General features: G+C 41.6%; 1 pseudogene; it reads right to left on the minus strand.

The window, feature by feature from the left end:
* Positions 1-5,038: 5,038 nt before the first annotated feature.
* On the minus strand, positions 5,039-5,542 carry LOC136135380 (large ribosomal subunit protein eL29-like; annotated as a pseudogene).
* Between the last annotated feature and the right edge of the window lie 17,442 nt (positions 5,543-22,984).

Consider the following 22,984-nt stretch of genomic DNA (forward strand, 5'->3'; position numbering starts at 1 on the left):
GGAGGGGTGGAGGGGGGAGGGAGAGAGAGAGACAGAAAGAGAGCGGTGAGAGGAAAGGAAGAGGGGATGCATGGGATGATGTGCTGGAAGCAGATGTTCCGGCTTGTAGGAGTTGATTATTAAATTTGCAGAAATTTGCAAGCCAGTTGATGTCCTGAATTAAGCCATGGTGGGAATATTTATACTATGGGGATTTGCAACTGCTACAAATCAGGGCTTTCCTTCCTGAAGAGTAGATTGTTAACTATTTATGGGCACATCACTACCTGCATGGAGTATAATGTTCTACCTTAACTACTGGGGGCAGTTAGGTAGAATGAATTATTTGCTCCCCCCCCACCACCACTGCTGTGAGTTCAATACCACATGGGATCAGCTGCATTGCTTGTAAGGCTGGGTTAGAATATGTGGCAGGCCCTATACATGGCCTGAATTCCCACCTCTGAATTTCCAGGTAGAGGAGATAGAGAATGCACACCCTACTACGCTTTCCTGGTATGCTGGGGGAGTCTGGAGGCACAGGGACTAGTCTTTCTTGTCACTCATGGGCTCAGGGGTAAGGCAGAGGTATCTCATCATTGCCCTGTTTCAAAGTGTGTCTCTTCCTGAAAGTTGATACCTGAGGGTGAAGCCGAAACCGGCCTCTGTACCCTGACACCAAATTAAATCTCAGAGACAAAGTTTTGGGTGAAGTAGAAAATAGCTTTATTGCTTTGCCAGGCAAAGGGAGCCAGCCGAAGCGGGCTAATGCCTTCAAAACTGTGTCCCAACTTGGAGAGGGTAGTTTTATAGTAATAATTCAAAGAGGGCGTGATCAGCTTGTGGACATTCTTCTGATTGGTTGGTGGTGAGATAAGTGGGAGTCAGCATCATTACCTAGTTCCAACTGGTCTGGGGCCTACTTGCTTGTGGGCAGCACACCATCATTAACCATTAACTTCTCCCACCTGGTGGGGGTTTCAGTAACTGCAAAACAGCTTGAAGATATTGTTGTGTATATTGCTTGATGGGGAACCAGGACCTTGCCCCAAGGCTGCACTATTGTTTCTCTTGTTTGTTTCTCCCTTGTCTCACATCCCTTCCCTTCCCTAATTAACAACTGCTTAAATCTGCCCATTGGAACTCAGAACAGGTCATGGAGGCTGAATGAAGCCTATTTCTTGTAATCAAAGAAATGCAGAACACAGAAAGGCTTTTGTGCCCAGGAGCCCCACTGGGCCCTGCTCAGTATCAAGGGCCCCATCTATCAGGGAGAGACACCTGGTACATCTAAACGCCTCACTATGGAAACAGGTAGGCAGGATTACAGGTATTTATCTTTAATGTTCAGTTGAAGTTAATTACAGAGCATGGGCATATATTTTATCTGATTTTTTCCAATCAAAAGGAATCAAAGGATGAGGGTTAAGTTTTATGCATTGTAGTGTCAATCACTAAAATTAGCCACTCATGAATTATGTTACCAAAGATCCTTAGTATAAAAAGGCAGACTTGTGTCACTTAACTGACAATCACAATGACAAAGATGACAATTAACATTTATTAAGCACTTTCTGTGAGTGGGGTACTGTACTTAGCACTTTGTATGGATGATCAATTTAATTCCTATAGCCATGAATTATCTATTAGCATGCCTGCTTTACAGATAAAAATCTGAGCCTTGGGGAGGTTACATACCTTGCCAAAGACACACAGCTAATAAGTGATGGAGCTAGTTACTAACCTGGGTGTTTATAACTACTTGCATGTCCATGCCCCTGAGATTTTTGCTTCGATTCCAAGTGAAGTCTGTGTTTAGAGGGTGTGTGTGTGTGTGTGTGTGTGTGTGTGTGTGTGTGTGTGTGTGGTGGGTATGGTGGGGGGAGAGGATGTTGGGGGGCAGGTGAGGCATTTTATTTTTATTTATTTATTTTTTTTTTGCAGTACGTGGGCCTCTCACTGTTGTGGCCTTTCCCATTGCGGAGCACAGGCTCCGGACGTGCAGGCTTAGTGGCCATGGCTCACGGGCCCAGCCGATCCGTGGCATGTGGCATCCTCCCGGACCAGGGCATGAACCCGTGTCCCCTGCATCGCCAGGCGGACTCTCAACCACTGCACCACCAAGGAAGCCCGAGGTATTTTAATATAATAGGGTCTCAGCTAATATTGTCTTTAAATTTCTTGCTTATTCATTTGTTCTTATGTTAATTTTTCATTTCCCCAGTAGAATGTGAGCCCTAAGATACCTATAACTCAATGTTTTCTTTCTTCCCCCCTCTGTCCTGGTTTTAAATTTTCCATCCACTTACTTTCCATTCTTATTTTGCATTAGTTTTCTCTGCCACCTCACATCATAATTATCCCTCTTTTTGTGGGAGCTCTTGGGGAGGGTGGTCATTAGATAGATGAACTCAGGGATCTAATTCCTGTTTCTGATTTTAAGTGCTTAGCTACACCATTCTTTCTGGAGGAGGAAAGTGGATAAATGGTTGAGGGGGATTTGAGGTTTAGAGAAAGAAAAAAAAGGATTAGGGGGTGGACGGCCACCTTGGAGAAATTCCTGTTGTTTTTAGTAACTCAGTGCTAGCACCAAGGGTCAGAAAAGCTATCTGTTCACAGTGGGGATTTGAACTGCTAATAGCATGAATTGCAAGTAAGGTTAATTCATTAGTCAGTATTTGTTGAATGTCTACTACGTCAGACATTTTGCTAGTCATTTCATACACTCTCTTAAATTTAAATTCATATCAAATCCATTGAGACCTGTAACCATACCCTTATGTGAAAGAAAGCTAAATCAAATATCAAAATATTTTAGCTACTTCCCTAAAGTCATTCACACCAAGTCAGGGAAAGTAGATCCTGCTACCTTTCACTGTATCAATTCCATATTATTTGTGAACAGTTTCTGGAGACCTTCTTGATGAAAGCTACACGCTGATGGTGTTTTCTTTCCATCCACTTTGACATATGTTGGCATTAGTGATTCTGTAAGATATGCCATCTTCCCCCAGGGAACACCTGTACTGTGTATCTGGAAAGAAAAGTGAGATGTGGGCTTAGCAACTGCCTTATCCATTTAAGTCTGGGTTTATAGCCTAATCAGAAATTCCATCCTGTTTACCCCATTGCTGTGAGCTGAAGGAAAACCCACATTTTGTTGGGTTTTGTAGAAGAGGTGTCACCCTCAAATGTGACAAATATCACATTGCACCACTGTTTATTTTTCCAACAAGTTGAGTAGATAGATGGCTTCTGAGAGCACTGGGCAGAGAAGTGTTAACTCAAATGCAGATCTGTTTTAAGTGAATTCAGTAAGAATGTTTAGAAGCCTTCATGGTCACATGTAGGCCACAGTGCCATGGGTTCCTGTGGCCTTTAGAAGCCCTTCCTTGCCTAGCATGTTCATATGTTGTTTCTTTTGCCCCTGATTTGCGGCCCCTGATCACTCAGCCTAGCTGCCTCCAGGTGCAGGTTGGTGAGAAACATCTCAGCAACACATTGTTTCCCAGCATTTATCAAGAGCCTGGCTGAAAAAACTTGCTGAGGAAGAACTAGCCAGAGAATGTTTGGGCTGCTCCTTCGTCCAATTCCTCTCTGATCAGGTCCAAGAGCTGTGCACCTGGGCTGACCCACTGCTGCAGGCCCGCGAGAGGGCTATTACTATACTTCCCTTCCACACAACTCTGACGCTTCCCCCAGTGATGTGTTAAACAATCCAAGAAATGCTTCTGTTTTTCCTATAAATTACTATCTAGGGATAGAGACATGATTAAATATAGGTTTCATATTTTTGAAAACACAATCTCATGGGAGGTGTACTTTCATTAGGAGGTCCATAATTCTGGTTGTCCTTTTTTTGGTGACCACTGCCTAGATTGATGTATGAATTTAAAAGCTTATTTTGACTGCTCTGTGGAGAGATGCTTGGATAGGGTGAGAGTAGAAGCTGAGGAGGCTCTGGCAGTCATCTGGTGAAGGTAGTGGTGGTAGAGATGGGATGTATTTGAGGCTTTCTGGAGGCAGAATTGATAGGATTTAGGTATTGGATGTGGGGGGATTAGAGAAAGGAAGGAGCCAGGGAGGATGGTCTAGCTTCTGGGCATAGTTACTGGATGGATGGTGATGCTATTTCTTGAGACAACTGTGGAAGGACTTGGTTTGAGTATAAAATGAAGAATCTTCTGTTTGAACACCATTTTGAATGCCATTTGGTATATCTCAGTGGAAGTGTTGAGGAGGCAGTTGTATCTGTATCTAGAGCCCAGAGGAGAGAGGAGATCCACAAGATGAACATTTGGGAGACTTCAGTACCTATCACATTTAAAGCCTTAGAGGTATGAGATCACATAAGGAAAGTGGAGATGGAGAAGGGAAGTGGTCCCAGGATACAGTATCCTGAAGAAACCATAGCATGTGAAAGGAAGGAGCAGCCAGCAAACCAGGAGGAAAACCAGGAGAATGTGGTATTGCAGATGCCAGAGGATGATGTTCTAATAATGAGTGGTCAACCAGGAGGAGAGGTACTAAGAAGTCAAATGGGGCGGGGACAGAGAAAGGACCACTGGTCATTTCATTTGGCAACATGAAGACTACAGTAAACTTGTCAAGAGCAACTTCTGTGGACTAGGGAAGCAGAAACCAGATGGAGAGTAGGTCAAAGAGAGAACCAGAGGCAAGGAGGTAGGGATAGTGTGTGTAAACAACACCTCTGAGAAGTTTCACTGTGAAGAGGAACAGAGAATACTGTCTTCCTTCTTAGTAATTGGCTTCTTTTTATCATATGAGAATGGTGTTGACTGGGTTTATTCTCATGTTTGGTTACTAGAATGCAGCACTAAATTTGTGGCCCACTCATGAAAAAGAGTTTAGACTTCATGGTGTACATTTTCAACCCTGATTCAATTTTATGTCCCTACCCTTGTTTTTATTCTGTCTTGACTCTGACTTTTAACTAAGTCCATCTTCTTGATTGATTGATTGTGACAGATCCTGCCTCAGGTTTATTGTACAAATAGCACAGGAGGACACCAGCCCCATGCAGGTAGCAACCCAGAGGTCATACCAGTCCTTCTGTTCTTGAGTCAGCAGAGCTGACTGGAGCCTTCTTGGAGGCCTGGCCACCTTTGGGAGCCTGAGCCTGAGCTGAAGCCAGGGCAAGAGCCACAGCAGCAGCCTGGGCCTGGTTTGAGCCTTGGACTTTGGCCAGCAGAACCTGAGACCCTTGGTAAAGCAGGCACAATAATGTTTCCTGAGATTGGGATGAGTGATGTAGGCAGGTTGACCAAGCTTGGGGCTGCCGCCCTTTGGGATTTTGGGCTTGACCTCCTTGGGTTTTACGAGTGCCTTGATAGCCTTGGCATGTTCACTCATGGCCCTGGCTTTGTTAGCTTGCAACTTCTTAAGGCCCTTCTTTGTACTTCTTGGCAAAGTCCACGTTCCTCAGGAACTTGGGGTCTACTCCCTTAAGAGTTTCATATCTTTGTGACTGGGGCTTCTTGATGCCATTCCTGTGCCAGTTTCGGGAATGCTTGTTCATGGTGTGGTTTTTGGGCTTGGTCATGTCTGCACTGAAAGCCCATGGATCTCACAGTGCCTGGGATTGAAAAAGAAAGCCATCTTGTTGATTTATGTACTATGCCTTAAATATTTCCCAGAGAAATCTGAGCACGTAAATGAATTAATAGGCTCTAAGGCACTGTCTGTGTCAAGTAGCAGCCTCACTAAGTTCAGTGTACTTTTTTTTATATAAAGAATGGAGACTATTCTTTTTTAATTAATTTATTTATTTTTGCTGTGTTGGGTCTTCGTTTCTGTGGGAGGGTTTTCTCTAGTTGTGGCAAGTGGGGGCCACTCTTCATCGCGATGCACGGGCCTCTCACTATCGCGGCCTCTCTTGTTGCAGAGCACAGGCTCCAGATGCGCTGGCTCAGTAGTTGTGGCTCACGGGCCCAGTTGCTCCGCAGCATGTGGGATCTTCCCAGACCAGGGCTCGAACCCGTATCCCCTGCATTAGCAGGAAGATTCTCAACCACTGTGCCACCAGGGAAGCCCCAGTGTACTTTTTTTTATTTTGATAGATAGTAACTAATCCAATTCTTGGCCCTAATTCCACTTTATGTCGTATCAGGGCATTAGTATCTACATTGTCATCAGAAACTGAAGCTTGTTCCTGCTGTGTTGAGTGAAGTTGGTGGTGAGATATAAGCTAGAGACTGGGCCCATTGTGCCATTTGACATGCAGCAGCATCTGCACACGTGAACACATCCACTCTAGAAACTCTAAGGGCTGAAAGCTAGCACCTCTCAAGCTTTACTATGCATCTGAATTGCCTGGGAATAGGGTAAAAATGTATAGGGGATCAGATGCCACCCCAAAACATGCCACTTTGATATAAGGATTATTCTGAGCTGAAGACAGTTGAGAAGCAGCACCTGCCAAACAAGCTCTTTGTCCTCCTCTATTTGCTTAAGAGCAGGATTTATATTTCCATGTGTTAGGGTGTCTCCCTCTCTCAGGAGGAAGAGGAAGACAGCTCTAGACTCTTAGCAGCCCAGGAACAATACCAAGAGGAATCTACATAACAAACTTTACTAAAACAACACTTATCTTCCATTAGTTTCCATATAGATATATATATAGATATATATATATATCTATATATATATCTTTCCACAGCTTGCCACCCTTAAAACCTCAAATCCTTTCTCCTTTGTCTTTTCACTTCTGTACAAATTTTTTGTTCCTTATTAAGATGCTAATATAAGCCCCAAGTTCTATTCATCTTCTTGAGTCATCCATCACTGAGTTTCGCCTACATGCACAATGCATATGTTAATAAACTCTGTTTTTCTGTCTTAATTTGTCTTTTGTCAGTTTAATTTCCAGGGCTTCAGTCATAGAATGTAAGAGGGTGGGCAATAATTTGTTTTCCTCCCCTACAATACAAATTCTGATTCAGTAGATTTAAGGTGGAGCCTGAGAATACAATTTTTTCTTTTTCTTTTTCGAATTTTATTTTATTTTTTTATACACCAGGTTCTTATTAGTCATCTATTTCATACACATCAGTGTATACATGTCAATCCTAGTCTCCCAATTCATCCCATCACCATCCCCACCACTTTCCCCCATTGGTGTCCATACGTTTGGTTCTCTACATCTGTGTCTCAATTTCAACCCTGCAAACCAGTTCATCTGTACCATTCTTCTAGGTTCCACATATATGCGATAAGATGCGATATCTGTTTTTCTCTTTCTGCCTTCACTGTGTATGACAGTCTCTAGATTCATCCATGTCTGTACAAATGATCCAATTTCGTTCCTTTTCGTGGCTAATATTCCATTGCATATATGTACCACGACTACTTTATCCATTCATCTGGCAATGGGCATTTAGGTTGCTTCCATGACGTGGCTATCGAAAAAAGTGCTGCAACGAACATTGGGGTGCATGTGTCTTTTTGAATTATGGTTTTCTCTGGGTATATGCCCAGTAGTGAGATTGCTGGGTCATATGGTAATTCTATTTTTAGTGTTTTAAGAAACCTCCATACTGTTCTCCATAGTGGCTGTATCAATTTACATTCCCACCAACAGTGCAAGAGGGTTCCCTTTTCTCCACACCTTCTCTAGCATCTGTTGTTTGTAGATTTTCTGATGATGCCCATTCTAACTGGTGTGAGGTGATCACTGTAGTTTTGATGTGCATTTCTCTAATAATTAGTGATGTTGAGCAGCTTTTCATGTGCTTCTTGGCCATCTGTATGTCTTCTGTGGAGAAATGTCTATTTACGTCTTCTGCCCGGTTTTGCATTGGGTTGTTTATTTTTTAATATTGAGCTGCATGAGCTGTTTATATATTTTGGAGATTAATCCTTGGTCTGTTGATTGGTTTGCAAATATTTTCTCCCATTCTGAGGGTTGTCTTTTCGTCTTGCTTATGGTTTCCTTTGCTGTGTAAAAGCTTTTAAGTTTCATTAGGTCCCACTGGTTTATTTTTGTTTTTATTTCAGTTACTCTAGGAGGAGGATCAGAAAACATCTTGCTGTGATTTATGTCAAAGAGTGTTCTTCCTATGTTTTCCTCAAAGAGTTTTATAGTGTCCAGTCTTACATTTAGGTCTCTAATCCATTTTGAGTTTATTTTTGTGTATGGTGTTAGAGAGTGTTCTAATTTCATTCTTTTACCTGTAGCTGTCCAGTTTTCCCAGCACCACTTATTGAAGATACTGTCTTTTCTTCATTGTATATCCTTGCCTCCTTTGTCATAGATTAGTTGACCACAGGTGCGTGGGTTTATCTCTGGGCTTTATATCCTGTTCCTTTGATCTATATTTCTGTTTTTGTGCCAGTACAATACTGTCTTGCTTACTGTAGCTTTGTAGTATAGTCTGAAGTCAGGGAGTCTGATTTGTCCAGCTCCATTTTTTCCCCTCAAGACCACTTTTGCTATTCAGTGTATTTTGTGTCTCCATACACATTTTAAGATTTTTTTTCTACTTCTGTGAAAAGTGCCATTGGTTATTTGATAGGGATTGCATTGAATCTGTAGATTGCTTTGGGTAGTATAGTCATTTTCACAATTTTGATTCTTCCAATCCAAGAACATTGTATATCTCTTCATCAGTTTGTATCATCTTTAATTTCTTTCATCAGTGTCTTATAGTTTTCTGCATATAGCTCTTTTGTCTCCCTAGGTAGGTTTATTCCTAGGTATTTTATTCTTTTTGTTGCAATGGTAAATGGGAGTGTTTCCTTAATTTCTCTTTCAGATTTTTCATCATTAGTGTGTAGGAATACAACATATTTCTGTGCATTGATTTTGTATCCTCAACTTTACCAGATTCATTGATTAGCTCTAGTAGTTTTCTGGTGGCATCCTTAGGATTCTCTATGTATAGTATCATGTCATCTGCAAACAGTGACAGTTTTACTTCTTCTTTTCCAATTTGTATTCCTTTTATTTCTTTTCCTTCTCTGATTGCCATGGCTAGGACTTCCAACACTATGTTGAATAATAGTGGTGACAGTGGATATCCTTATCTTGTTCCTGATCTTAGAGGAAATGCTTTCAGTTTTTCTCCATTGAGAATGATGTTTGCTGTGGGTTTGTCATCTATGACCTTTATTATGTTGAGGTAGGTTCCCTCTATGTCCACTTTCTGGAAAGTTTTTATCATAAATGGGTGTTGAATTTTGTCAAAAGGTTTTTCTGCATCTATTGAGATGATCATAACGTTTTTCTTCTTCAATTTGTTAATATGGTGTATCACATTGATTGATTTGCATATATTGAAGAATCCTTGCATCCCTGGGGTAAATCCCACTTGATCATGCTGGTGTATGATCTTTTTAATGTGTTGTTGGATTCTGTTTGCTACTATTTTGCTGAGGATTTTTGCACCTATATTCATCAGTGATGTTGGTCTGTAATTTTCTTTTTTTGTAGTCTGTCTGCTTTTGGTATCAGGGTGATGGTGACCTCATAGAATGAGTTTGGGAGTGTTCCTTCCTCTGCAATTTTTTTGGAAGAGTTTGAGAAGGATGGGTATTAGCTCTTCTCTAAATGTTTGATAGAATTCACCTGTGAAGCCATCTGGTCCTGGACTTTTGTTTGTTGGAAGGTTTTTAATCGCAGTTTCATTACTTGTGATTGGTCTGTTCATATTTTCTATTTCTTCCTGTTTCAGTCTTGGAAGGTTATACCTTTCTAAGAATTTGTCCATTTCTTCCAGGTTGTCCATTTTATTGGCATAAAGTTGCTTGTAGTAGTCTCTTAGGATGCTTTGTATTTCTGCGGTGTCTGTTGTAACTAATCCTTTTTCATTTCTAATTTTATTGATTTGAGTCCTCTCCCTCATTCTTTTTTTTTTTTTCAACATCTTTATCGGGGTATAATTGCTTTACAATGGTGTGTTAGTTTCTGCTTTATAACAAAGTGAATCAGTTATACATATACATATGTTCCCATATGTCTTCCCTCTTGCGTCTCCCTCCCTCCCACTCTCCCTATCCCACCGCTCCAGGCTGTCACAAAGCACCGAGCTAATATCCCTGTGCCTTGCAGCTGCTTCCCCCTAGCTATCTACCTTACTACGTTTGTTAGTGTGTATATGTCCATGACTCTCTCTCGCCCTGTCAAAGCTCACCCTTCCCCCTCCCCATATGCTCAAGTCCGTTCTCCAGTAGGTCTGCGTCTTTATTCCTGTCTTACCCCTAGGTTCTTCATGACATTTTTTTCCCCCTTAAATTCCATATATATGTGTTAGCATACGGTATATGTCTTTTTCTTTCTGACTTACTTCACTCTGTATGACAGACTCTAGGTCTATCCATCTCATTACAAATAGCTCAATTTCATTTCTTTTTAAGGCTGAGTAATATTCCATTGTGTATATGTGCCACATCTTCTTTATCCATTCATCCGATGATGGGCGCTTAGGTTGTTTCCATCTCCGGGCTATTGTAAATAGAGCTGCAATGAACATTTTGGTACATGACCCTTTTTGAATTTTGGTTTTCTCAGGGTATATGCCCAGTAGTGGGATAGCTGGGTCATATGGTAGTTCTATTTGTAGTTTTTTAAGGAACCTCCATACTGTTCTCCATAGTGGCTGAACCAATTCACATTCCCACCAGCAGTGCAAGAGTGTTCCCTTTTCTCCACACCCTCTCCAGCAGTTATTGTTTCTAGATTTTTGGATGATGGCCATTCTGACTGGTGTGAGATGATATCTCATTGTAGTTTTGATTTGCATTTCTCTAATGATTAATGATGTTGAGCATTCTTTCATGTGTTTGTTGGCATTCTGTATATCTTCTTTGGAGAAATGTCTATTTAGATCTTCTGCCCATTTTTGGATTGGGTTGTTTGTTTTTTTGTTATTGAGCTGCATGAGCTGCTTGTAAATTTTGGAGATTAATCCTTTGTTGCTTCATTTGCAAATATTTTCTCCCATTCTGAGGGTTGTCTTTTGGTCTTGATTATGGTTTCCTTTGCTGTGCAAAAGCTTTGAAGTTTCATTAGGTCCCATTTGTTTATTTTTGTTTTTATTTCCATTACTCTAGGAGGTGGGTCAGAAAGGATCTTGCTGTGATTTATGTCATAGAGTGTTCTTCCTGTGTTTTCCTGTAAGAGTTTGATAGTTTCTGGCCTTACATTTAGGTCTTTAATCCATTTTGAGCTTATTTTTGTGTATGATGTTAGGGAGTGATCTAATCTCATACTTTTACATGTACCTGTCCAGTTTTCCCAGCACCATTTATTGAAGAGGCTGTCCTTTCTCCACTGTACATTCCTGCCTCCTTTATCAAAGATAAGTTGTCCATATGTGCGTGGGTTTATCTCTGGGCTTTCTATCCTGTTCCATTGATCTATCTTTCTGTTTTTGTGCCAGTACCATACTGTCTTGATTACTGTAGCTTTGTAGTATAGTCTGAAGTCAGGGAGCCTGATTCCTCCAGCTCCTTTTTTCGTTCTCAAGATTGCTTTAGCTATTCGGGGTCTTTTGTGTTTCCATACAAATTGCAAAATTTTTTATTCTAGTTCTGTGAAAAATGCCAGTGGTAGTTTGATAGGGATTGCACTGAATCTGTAGATTGCTTTGGGTAGTAGAGTCATTTTCACAATGTTGATTCTTCCCATTGAAGAACATGGTATATCTCTCCATCTATTTGTATCATCTTTAATTTCTTTCATCAGTGTCTTATAATTTTCTGCATACAGGTCTTTCGTCTCCTTAGGTAGGTTTATTCCTAGATATTTTATTCTTTTTGTTGCAATGGTAAATGGCAGTGTTTTCTTGATTTCACTTTCAGATTTTTCATCATTAGTATATAGGAATGCCAGCGATTTCTGTGCATTAATTTTGTATCCTGCTACTTTACCAAATTCATTGATTAGCCTAGTAGTTTTCTGGTAGCATCTTTAGGATTCTCTATGTGTAGTATCATGTCATCTGCAAACAGTGACAGCTTTACTTCATCTTTTCCGATATGGAATCCTTTTATTTCCTTTTCTTCTCTGATTGCTGTGGCTAAAAATTCCAAAACTATGTTGAATAAGAGTGGTGAGAGTGGGCAACCTTGTCTTGTTCCTGATCTTAGTGGAGCGTTCAGGTTTTCACCATTGAGGATGATGTTTGCTGTGGGCTTGTCATATATGGCCTTTATTATGTTGAGGAAAGTTCCCTCTATGCCTACTTTCTGGAGGGTTTTTATCATAAATGGGTGTTGAATTTTGTCGAAAGCTTTTTCTGCATCTATTGAGATGATCATATGGTTTTTCTCCTTCAATTTGTTAATATGGTTTATCACATTGATAGATTTGCATATATTGAAGAATCCTTGCATTCCTGAAATAAACCCCACTTGATCATGGTGTATGATCCTTTTAATGTGCTGTTGGATTCTGTTTGCTAGTATTTTGTTGAGGATTTTTGCATCTATGTTCATCAGTAATATTGGCCTGTAGTTTTCTTTCTTTGTGACATCCTTGTCTGGTTTTGGTATCAAGGTGATGGTGGCCTCGTAGAAGGAATTTGGGGGTGTTCCTCCCTCTGCTATATTTTGGAAGAGTTCGAGAAGGATAGGTGTTAGCTCTTCTCTAAACGTTTGATAGAATTCACCTGTGAAGCCATCTGTTCCTGGGCTTTTGTTTGTTGGAAGATTTTTAATCACAGTTTCAATTTCAGTGCTTGTGATTGGTCTGTTCATATTTTCTATTTCTTCCTGATTCAGTCTTGGCAGGTTGTGCATTTCTAAGAATTTGTCCATTTCTTCCAGATTGTCCATTTTATTGGCATAGAGTTGCTTGTAGTAATCTCTCATGATTTTTTTTATTTCTGCAGTGTCAGTTGTTACTTCTCCTTTTTCATTTCTAATTCTATTGATTTGAGTGTTCTCCCTTTTCTTCTTGATGAGTCTGGCTAGTGGTTTATCTATTTTGTTTATCTTCTCAAAGAACCAGCTTTTAGTTTTATTGATCTTTGCTATCGTTTCCTTCATTTCTTTTTCATTTATTTCTGATCTGATTTTTATGATTTCTTTCCTTCTGCTAGCTTTGGGGTTTTTTTGTTCTTCTTTCTCTAATTGCTTGAGGTGCAAGGTTAGGTGGTTTATTCGAGATGTTACCTGCTTCTTAAGGTGGGCTTGTATTGCTATAAACTTCCCCCTTAGAACTGCTTTTGCTGCATCCCATAGGTTTTGGGTCGTTGTGTCTCCATTGTCATTTGTTTCTAGGTATTTTTTTATTTCCTCTTTGATTTCTTCAGTGATCACTTCGTTATTAAGTAGTGTATTGTTTAGCCTCCATGTGTTTGTATTTTTTACAGATCTTTTCCTGTAATTGATATCTAGTCTCATGGCGCTGTCGTCAGAAAAGATACTTGATACAATTCCAGTTTTCTTAAATTTACCAAGGCTTGATTTGTGACCCAAGATATGATCTATCCTGGAGAATGTTCCATGAGCACTTGAGAAAAATGTGTATTCTGTTGTTTTTGGATGGGGTGTCCTATAAATATCAATTAAGTCCATCTTGTTTAATGTATCATTTAAAGCTTGTGTTTCCTTATTTATTTTCATTTTGGATGATCTGTCCATGGGTGAAAGTGGGGTGTTAAAGTCCCCTACTATGAATGTGTTACTGTCGATCTCCCCTTTTATGGCTGTTAGTATTTGTCTTATATATTGAGGTGCTCCTATGTTGGGTGCATAAATATTTACAATTGTTATATCTTCTTCTTGGATCGATCCCTTGATCATTATGTAGTGTCCTTCTTTGTCCCTTTTAATAGTCCTTATTTTAAAGTCTATTTTGTCTGATATGAGAATTGCTACTCCAGCTTTCTTTTGGTTTCCATTTGCATGGAATATCTTTTTCCATCCCCTCACTTTCAGTCTGTATGTGTCTCTAGGTCTGAAGTGGGTCTCTTGTAGACAGCATATATAAGGGTCTTGCTTTTGTATCCATTCAGCCAATCTGTGTCTTTTGGTGGGAGCATTTAGTCCATTTACATTTAAGGTAATTATCGATATGTATGTTCCTATTCCCATTTTCTATATTGTTTTGGGTTCGTTATTATAGGTCTTTTCCTTCTCTTGTGTTTCTTGTCTAGAGAAGTTCCTTTAGCATTTGTTGTAAAGCTGGTTTGGTGGTGCTGAACTCTCTCAGCTTTTGCTTGTCTGTAAAGGTTTTAATTTCTCCATCATATCTGAATGAGATCCTTGCTGGGTAGAGTTAGTCTTGGTTGCAGGTTTTTCTCCTTCATCACTTTCAGTATGTCCTGCCACTCCCTTCTGGCTTGTAGGGTTTCTGCTGAGAGATCAGCTGTTAACCTTATGGGGATTCCCTTGTGTGTTATTTGTTGTTTTTACCTTGCTGCTTTTAATATTTTTTCTTTGTATTTAATTTTTGACAGTTTGATTAATATGTGTCTTGGCGTATTTCTCCTTGTATTTATCCTGTATGGGACTCTCTGTGCTTCCTGGACTTGATTAACTATTTCCTTTCCCATATTAGGGAAGTTTTCAACTATAATCTCTTCAAATATTTTCTCAGTCCCTTTCTTTTTCTCTTCTTCTTCTGGAACCCCTATAATTCGAATGTTGGTGCGTTTAATGTTGTCCCAGAGGTCTCTGAGACTGTTCTCAGTTCTTTTCATTTTTTTTCCTTTATTCTGCTCTGCAGTAGTTATTTCCACTATTTTATCTTCCAGGTCACTTATCCGTTCTTCTGCCTCAGTTATTCTGCTATTGATCCCATCTAGGGTACTTTTAATTTCATTTATTGCGTTGTTCATCGTTACTGGTTTCATCTTTATTTCTTCTAGGTCCTTGTTAACTGATTCTTGCATTTTGTCCATTCTACTTCCAAGATTTCGGATCATCCTTACTATCATTATTCTCAATTCTTTTTCAGGTAGACTGCCTATTTCCTCTTCATTTGTTAGGTCTGGTGGGTTTTTATCTTGCTCCTTCATCTGCTGTGTGTTTTTCTGTCTTCTCATTTTGCTTATCTTACTGTGTTTGGGGTCTCCTTTTTGCAGGCTGCACGTTCGTAGTTCCCGTTGTTTTTGATGTCTGTCTCCAGTGGCTAAGGTTGTTTCAGTGGGTTGTGTAGGCTTCCTGGTGGAGGGGACTAGTGCCTGTGTTGTAGTGGATGAGGGTGGATCTTGTCTCTCTAGTGGGCAGGTTCACGTCTGGTGGTGTGTTTTGGGGTGTCTGTGGCCTTATGATTTTAGGCAGCCTCTCTGCTAATGGGTGGGGTTGTGTTCCTGTTTTGCTAGTTGTTTGGCATAGGTTGTCCAGCACTGTGGCTTGCTGGTCGTTGAGTGAAGCTGGGTGCTGGTGTTAAGATCGAGGTCTCTGGGAGATTTCCGCCATTTAATATTATGTGGAGCTGGGAGGTCTCTTGTTGACCAGTGTCCTGAAGTTGGCTCTCCTACCTCAGAGGCAGAGCCCTGACTCCTGGGTTGGAGCACCAAGAGCCTTTCATCCACACGGCTCAGAATAAAAGGGAGAAAAAGTAGAGAGAATTATTAGAAGTATGAGGAAAGAAAGAAGGAAAGGAGGAAAGGAAGGAAGGAAGAAAGAAGCAAAGAAGGAAAGAAAGGAGGGAGGGAGGGAGGGAGGAAGGAAGGAAGGAAGGAAGGAAGGAGGGAAAGAAGGAAAAAAGACAGAAAAAAAGAAGATACAGTAAAAATAAAATAAAGTATAATATAGTTATTGAATTAAAAAATAGAAAAAAAAAAAAAGGGACGGATAGAACCTTAGGACAAATGTTGGAAGCAAAGCTATACAGAGAAAATCTTACACAGAAGCATACACATACACGTTCACAAAAAGAGGTAAAGGGGGAAAAATCATAAATCTTGCTCTCAGAGACCACCTCCTCAATTTGGGGTGATTCGTTGTCTAAAGGAGGGAAGGAAGGAAGGAAAGAAAGAAAGAAAGAATGAAGGTAAAGTATAATAAAGTTATTATAATTAAAATTAATTATTAAGAAAAAAAAATTTTTTTAAAAACCATGGACGGATAGAGCCCTAGGACAAATGGTGGAAGCAAGAGTATACAGACAAGATCTCACACAGAAGCATACACGTACACATTCACAAAGATAGGAAAAGGAAAAAAAATCATAGATCTCGCTCCTAAATTCCACCTCTTCAATTTGGGATCATTCCTTGTCTATTCAGGTATTCCACAGATGCAGGGTATATCAAGTTGATTGTGGAGCTTTAATCCGCTGCTTCTGAGGCTGCTGGGAGAGATTTCCCTCTCTCTTCTTTGTTCTCACAGCTCACAGGAGCTCAGCTTTGGATTTGGCCCTGCCTCTGCGTGTAGGTCGCTGGAGGGCGTCTGTTTTTTGCTCAGAAAGGAGGGGGTTAAAGGAGCCGCTCATTGGGGGCTCCGGCTCACTCAGCCCGGGGGTGGGTGGGGGGGGGAAGGAGGGGCACTGCGTGCGGGGCGGGCCTGCGGCGGCAGAGGCGGCGTGACGTTGCGGCAGAGGCCGGCGTGACGTTGCACCAGCCTGAGGCCCGCCGTGCGTTCTCCTGGGGAAGTTGTCCCTGGATCCCGGGAACCTGGCAGTGGCGGGCTGCACAGGCTCCGCGGAAGAGGGGTGTGGAGAGTGACCTGTGCTCGCACACAGGCCCCTTGGTGGCGGCAGCAGCAGCCTTAGCGTCTCTCGCCCGTCTCTGGGGTCCGCGGTTTTAGCCGCGGCTCGCGCCCGTCTCTGGGGTTCGCGCTTTTAGCCATGGCTCGCGCCCGTCTCTGGAGTTCCTTTAAGCAGCGCTCTTAAACCCCTCTCCTCGCGCACCAGGAAACAAAGAGGGAAGAAAAAGTCTCTTGCCTCTTTGGCAGGTGCAGGCTTTTCCCCGAACTCCCTCCCGGCTAGTCGTGGTGCACTAACCCCTTCAGGCTATGTTCAAGCCGCCAACCGCAGTCCTCTCCCTGCGCTCCGTCCAAAACCGAAACCCGAGCCTCAGCTCGCAGCCCCGCCCGCCCCGGCGGGTGAGCAGACAAGACTCTCGGGCTGGTGAGTGCCAGTCGGCACCGATCCTCTGTGCGGGAATCTCCCCGCTTTGCCCTCCGCACCCGTCGCTGTGCACTACTCCGCGGTCCCGAAGCTCCCCCCTCCGCCTCCCGCAGTCTCCGCCCGTGGAGGGGCTTCCTAGTGTGTGGAAACTTTTCCTCCTTCACAGCTCCCTCCCACTGGTGCAGGTGCCATCCTTATTCTTTTGTCTCTGTTTTTTCTTTTTTTCTTTTGCCTACCCAGGTACGTGGGGAGTTTCTTGCCTTTTGGGAGGTCTGAGGTCTTCTGCCAGCCTTCAGTCGGTGTTCTGTAGGAGTTGTTCCACGTGTAGATGTCTTTCTGGTGTATCCGTGGGGAGGAAGGTGATCTCCGCATCTTACTCTTCCGCCATCTTCCTCTCTCCCTCATTCTTGATGAGTCTGGCTAATGGTTTATCAATTTTATCTTCTCAAGAACCAGCTTTTAGTTTTATTGTTCCTTGCTATTGTTTTCTTTGTTTCTATTTCATTTATTTCTGCTCTGATCTTTATGATTTCCTTCCTTCTACTAACTTCGGGTTTTGTTTGTTCGTCTTTCTCTAGTTCCTTTAGGTGTAAGGTTGGATTGTTTATTTGAGATTTTTCTTGTTTCTTGAGGTAGGCTTGTATAGCTATAAACTTCCCTCTTAGAACTACTTTTGCTGCCTTCCATAGGTTTTGGATCATCATGTTTTCATTATCATTTGTCCCTAGGTATTATTTGATTTCCCCTTTGATTTCTTCAGTGATCTCTTGGTTATTTAGTAACGTATTGTTTAGCCTCCATGTGTTTGTGTTTTTTACGTTTTTTTCCCTGTAATTAATTTCTAATCTCATAATGTTGTGGTCAGAATAGATGCTTGATATGATTTCAATTTTCTTAAATTTGCTGAGGCTTGATTTGTGACCCAAGATGTGATCTATCCTGGAGAATGTTCTGTGTGCACTTGAGAAGAAATTGTAATCTGCTGTTTTTGGATAGGATGTCCTATTAATATCAATTAAATCTATCTGGTCTAATGTGTCATTTAAAGCTTGTGTTTCCTTATTAGTTTCCTTTTTGGATGATCTGTCCATTGTGGAAGTGAGGTGTTAAAGTCCTCCACTATTAGTGTGTTACTGTCGATTTCCTCTTTTAGAGCTGTTAGCAGTTGCCTTATGTATTGAGGTGCTCCTATCTTGGGTGCATATATATTTAAAATTGTTATATATTCTTCTTGGATTGATCCCTTGATCATTATGTAGTGTCCTTCTTTCTTTCTTGTAACATTCTTTATTTTAAATAATATTTTCTCTGAGTAGACTTTGAGTATTGCTACTCAAAGCAATGAGTATTGTTACTCCAGCTTTCTTTTGATTTCCATTTGCATGGAATATCTTTTTCCATCCCCTCAGTTTTAGTCTGAATGTGTCCCTAGGTCTGAAGTGGGTCTCTTGTAGACAGCATATATATGGGTCTTGTTTTTGTATCCATTCAGCAAACCTATGTCTTTTGGTTGGAGCATTTAATCCATTCATGTTTAAGGTAATTATCGATATGTATGTTCCTTTTACCATTTTCTTCATTATTTTGGGGTTTGTTTTTTTAGGTCCTTTTCTTCTCCTGTGTTTCCCACTTAGAGAAGTTCCTTTAGCATTTGTTGTAGAGCTGATTTTATGGTGCTGAATTCTCTTAGCTTTTGCTTGTCTGTAAAGCTTTTGGTTTCTCCATTGAATCTGAATGAGATCCTTGCTGGGTAGAGTAATCTTGGTTGTAGGTTCTTCCCTTTCATCACTTGAAGTATATCATGCCACTCCCTTCTGGCTTGTAGAGTTTCTGCTGAGAAATCAGCTGTTAACCTTAATGGAGTTCCCTTGTATGTTATTTGTCATTTTTCCCTTGCTGCTTTCAATAATTTTTCTTTGTCTTTAATTTTTGCCAGTTTGATTACTATGTGTCTCGGCATGTTTCTCCTTGGGTTTATCCTGTATGGGACTCTCTGCACTTCCTGGATTTGGGTGGCTATTTCTTTTCCCATGTTAGGGAAGTTTTCGACTATAATCTCTTCAAATATTTTCTCTGGTCATTTCTCTCCCTCTTCGCCTTCTGGGATCCCTATAATGCAAATGTTGTTGCATTTAATGTTGTCCCAGAGGTCTCTTAGGCTGTCTTCATTTCTTTTCATTTATCTTTATTCTGTTCCATGGAAGTGAATTCCACCATTCTGTCTTCCAGGTCACTTATCCGTTCTTCTGCCTCAGTTATTCTGCTATTGATTCCTTCTAGTGTAGTTTTCATTTCAGTTATTGAGCTGTTCATCTCTGTTTGTTTGTTCTTTAATTCTTCTAGATCTTTGTTAAACAATTCTTGCATCTTCTCGATCTTTGCCTCCATTCTTTCTCTGAGGTCCCGGATCATCTTCACTATCATTATTCTGAATTCTTTTTCTGGAAGGTTTCCTATCTCTACTTCATTTAGTTGTTTTCCTGGGGTTTTATCTTGTTCCTTCATCTGGTGCATAGCCCTCTGCCTTTTCATCTTGTCTATCTTTCTGTGAATATGGTTTTCCTTCCACAGGCTGCAGAATTGTAGTTCTTCTTGCTTCTGTTGTCTGCTCTCTCGTGGATGAGGCTATCTAAGAGGCTTTTGCAAGTTTCCTGATGGGAGGGAATGGTGGTGGGTAGAGATGGCTGTTGCTTTGGTGGGCAGAGCTCAGTAAAAACTTTAATCCACTTGTCTGCTGATGAGTGGGGCTGGGTTCCCTCCTTGTTGGTTGTTTGGCCTGAGGCAACCCAACTCTGGAGCCTATCTGGGCTCTTTGGTGGGGTAATGGTGGACTCTGGGAGGGCTCACACCAAGGAATAGTTCCCAGAACTTCTGCTGCCATTGTCCTTGTCCTCACGGTGAGACACAGCCACGTCCCACCTCTGCAGAAGACCCTCTAACACTAGCAGGTAGGTCTGGTTCAGTGTCCTATGGGGTCACTGCTCCTTTCCCTTGGTCCTGATGCACACACTACTTTGTGTGTGCCCTCCAAGAGTGGAGTCTCTGTTTCCCCCAGTCCTGTCAAAGTCCTGCAATCTAATCCTGGTAACCTTCAAAGTGTGATTCTCTAGGAATTCCTCTTCCCATTGCCGGACGCCCAGATTGGAAGCCTGACGTGGGGCTTAGAACCTTCACTCCAGTGGGTGGACTTCTGTGGTATGTGTTCTCCGTTTCTGAGTCACCCAACCAGCAGTTATGGGATTTGATTTTATTGTGATTGCACCCCTTCTACCATCTCATTGTGTCTTCTCCTTTGTCTTTGGATGTGGGGTATGTTTTATGGTGAGTTCCAGTATCCTCCTGTTGATGATTGTTCAGCAGTTGGTTGTGATTCTGGTGTTCTTGCAAGAAGTAGTGAGAGCACATCCTTCTACTCTGCCATCTTGAACCAATCTCCCTGAGCATCCATTTCTAAAAAGTTTTCAGGTGATGCTGAAGCGCCTGGTCCATGGACCATAATTTGAACAGTAAGGATATAGGCCACCACGGGCTGTCTGCAGGACAACACACCAGCCCTTCTGGATTTCTTCAATGTATCTTAACCTTAACTGATTGACTATAATCATCTGTGAGAAGTGACAGCCACTAAGACTTAATCTGAGAGTCCACCTGGATTTGTAAAAGTCCACTTTGTATTAGAAGGGACAGGCTTATTGTGAGAATTACATAACTTTCCAATCTTGTCTACTTAAAACTGAGGGTCAGATTTCATTTTGGGTTCCCTGATTAGATTTTCATCAGTAGTAATTCTCCTGAGTATTTGCCTCCTTTCTTCCTTAGGAGAAGCAAATACTTGACACTTTTTTTTTTTTTTGGCGGTATGTGGGCCTCTCACTGTTGTGGCCTCTCCCGTTGTGGAGCACAGGCTCCGGATGCGCAGGCTCAGTGGCCATAGCTCACTGGCCCAGCTGCTTCACGGCATGTGAGATCTTCCCAGACTGGGGCATGAACCCGTGTCCCCTGCATCAGCAGGTGGACACTCAACTACTGCGCCATCAGGGAAGCCCATGCTTGACACTTTTAATCTTTTGGGGCAGAGCACTGTTAACCACTTGCTTTGGAGGATCTTCCAGGTAAGAACAGCTTGGTAGTGGTGATAGGGTGGGGATGACTGTGAGGATTAACTCAGTAATTATGCAGAGCAATTCAGGCTGCATAATGACTGGCAAGGCATTGGATAAAAGAATGACACAAGAGCCGGAAAAGCATTGGCACAGTGGTGGTGGTGGCCCATGGCTGTGGGGCAGCTAGACGTACCCCGTGGGGCAGCCGGGTGGATGAAAGGCTCTTGGTGCTACAGCCAACAGTCAGTGCTGTGCCACTGAGGTGGGAGAGCCAACTTCAGGACACTGGTCAAAAAGAGAGCCCCCCCAGCTCCACGTAATATCAAATGGCAAAAATCTCCCAGAGATCTCCATCTCAACATCAGCACCCAGCTTCACTCAACGACCAGCAAGCTACAGTGCTGGACACCCTATGCCAAACAACTAGCAAGACAGGAACATAACCTCACCCATTAGCAGAAAGGCTGCCTAAAATCATAATAAGGCCACAGACACCCCAAAACACACCACCAGATGTGGACCTGCCCACCAGAAAGACAAGATCCAGCCTCATCCACCAGAACACAGGCACTAGTCCCATCCACCAGGAAGCCTGCACAACCCACTGAACCAAATTTAGCCACTGGGGACAGACACCAAAAACAACAGGAACTATGAACCTGCAGCCTGCAAAAAGGAGACCCCAAACACAGTAAGATAAGCAAAATAAGAAGATAGAAAAACACACAGAAGATGAAGGAGCAAGATAAATACGCACCAGATCTAACAAATGAAGATGAAATAGTCTACCTGAAAAAGAATTCAGAATAATGATAGTAAAGATGATCCAAAATCTTGGAAATAGAATAGAGAAAATGCAAGAAACATTTAACAAGGACCTAGAAAAACTAAAGATGAACAACACAATAGGTGAAATTAAAAATACTCTTGAATGGACCAATAGCAGAATAACTGAGGCAGAAGAACGGATAAGTGACCTGGAAGATAAAAGAGTGGAAATAACTACTGAAGAGCAGAATAAAGAAAAAAGAATGAAAAGAACTGAGGACTGTCTTAGAGACCACAGGGACAACATTAAACACACCAACATTTGAATTATAGGGGTTCCAGAAGATGAAGAGAAAAAGAAAGGGACTGAGAAAATATTTGAAGAGATTATAGTTGAAAACTTCCCTAATATGGGAAAGGAAATAGTTAATCAAGTCCAGAAAGCACAGAGAGTCCCATACAGGATAAATCCAAGGAGATACAGGCCAAGACACATATTAATCGAACAGTCAAAAATTAAATACAAAGGAAACATATTAAAAGCAGCAAGGTAAAAACAACAAATAACACATAAGGGAATCCCCATAAGGTTAACAGCTGAACTTTCAGCAGAAACTGTGCAAGGCAGAAGGGACTGACAGGACATATTTAAAGTGATGAAGGAGAAAAACCTACAACCAAGATTACCCAGCAAGGATCTCATTCAGATTTGATGGAGAAATTAAAACCTTTACAGACAAGCAAAAGCTGAGAGAGTTCGGCACCACCAAACCAGCTTTACAACAAATGCTAAAGGACCTTCTCTAGGCAAAAAACACAAGAGAAGGAAAAGACCTACAATAATAAGCCCAAAACAATTAAGAAAATGGGAATAGGAACGTACACATTGATAGTTACCTTAAATGTAAATGTATTGAATGCTCCCACCAAAAGACACAAACTGGCTGAATGGACACAAAAACAAGACCCATATATATGCTGTCTACAAGAGACCCACTTCAGACCTAGGGACACATACAGACTGAAAGTGAGGGCATGGAAAAAGATATTCCAGGCAAATGGAAATCAAAAGAAAACTGGAGTAGCAATTCTC

This window comes from Phocoena phocoena, chromosome 15 (genome assembly GCF_963924675.1).
Source record: "Phocoena phocoena chromosome 15, mPhoPho1.1, whole genome shotgun sequence".
NCBI classification, from domain to species: domain Eukaryota; kingdom Metazoa; phylum Chordata; class Mammalia; order Artiodactyla; family Phocoenidae; genus Phocoena; species Phocoena phocoena.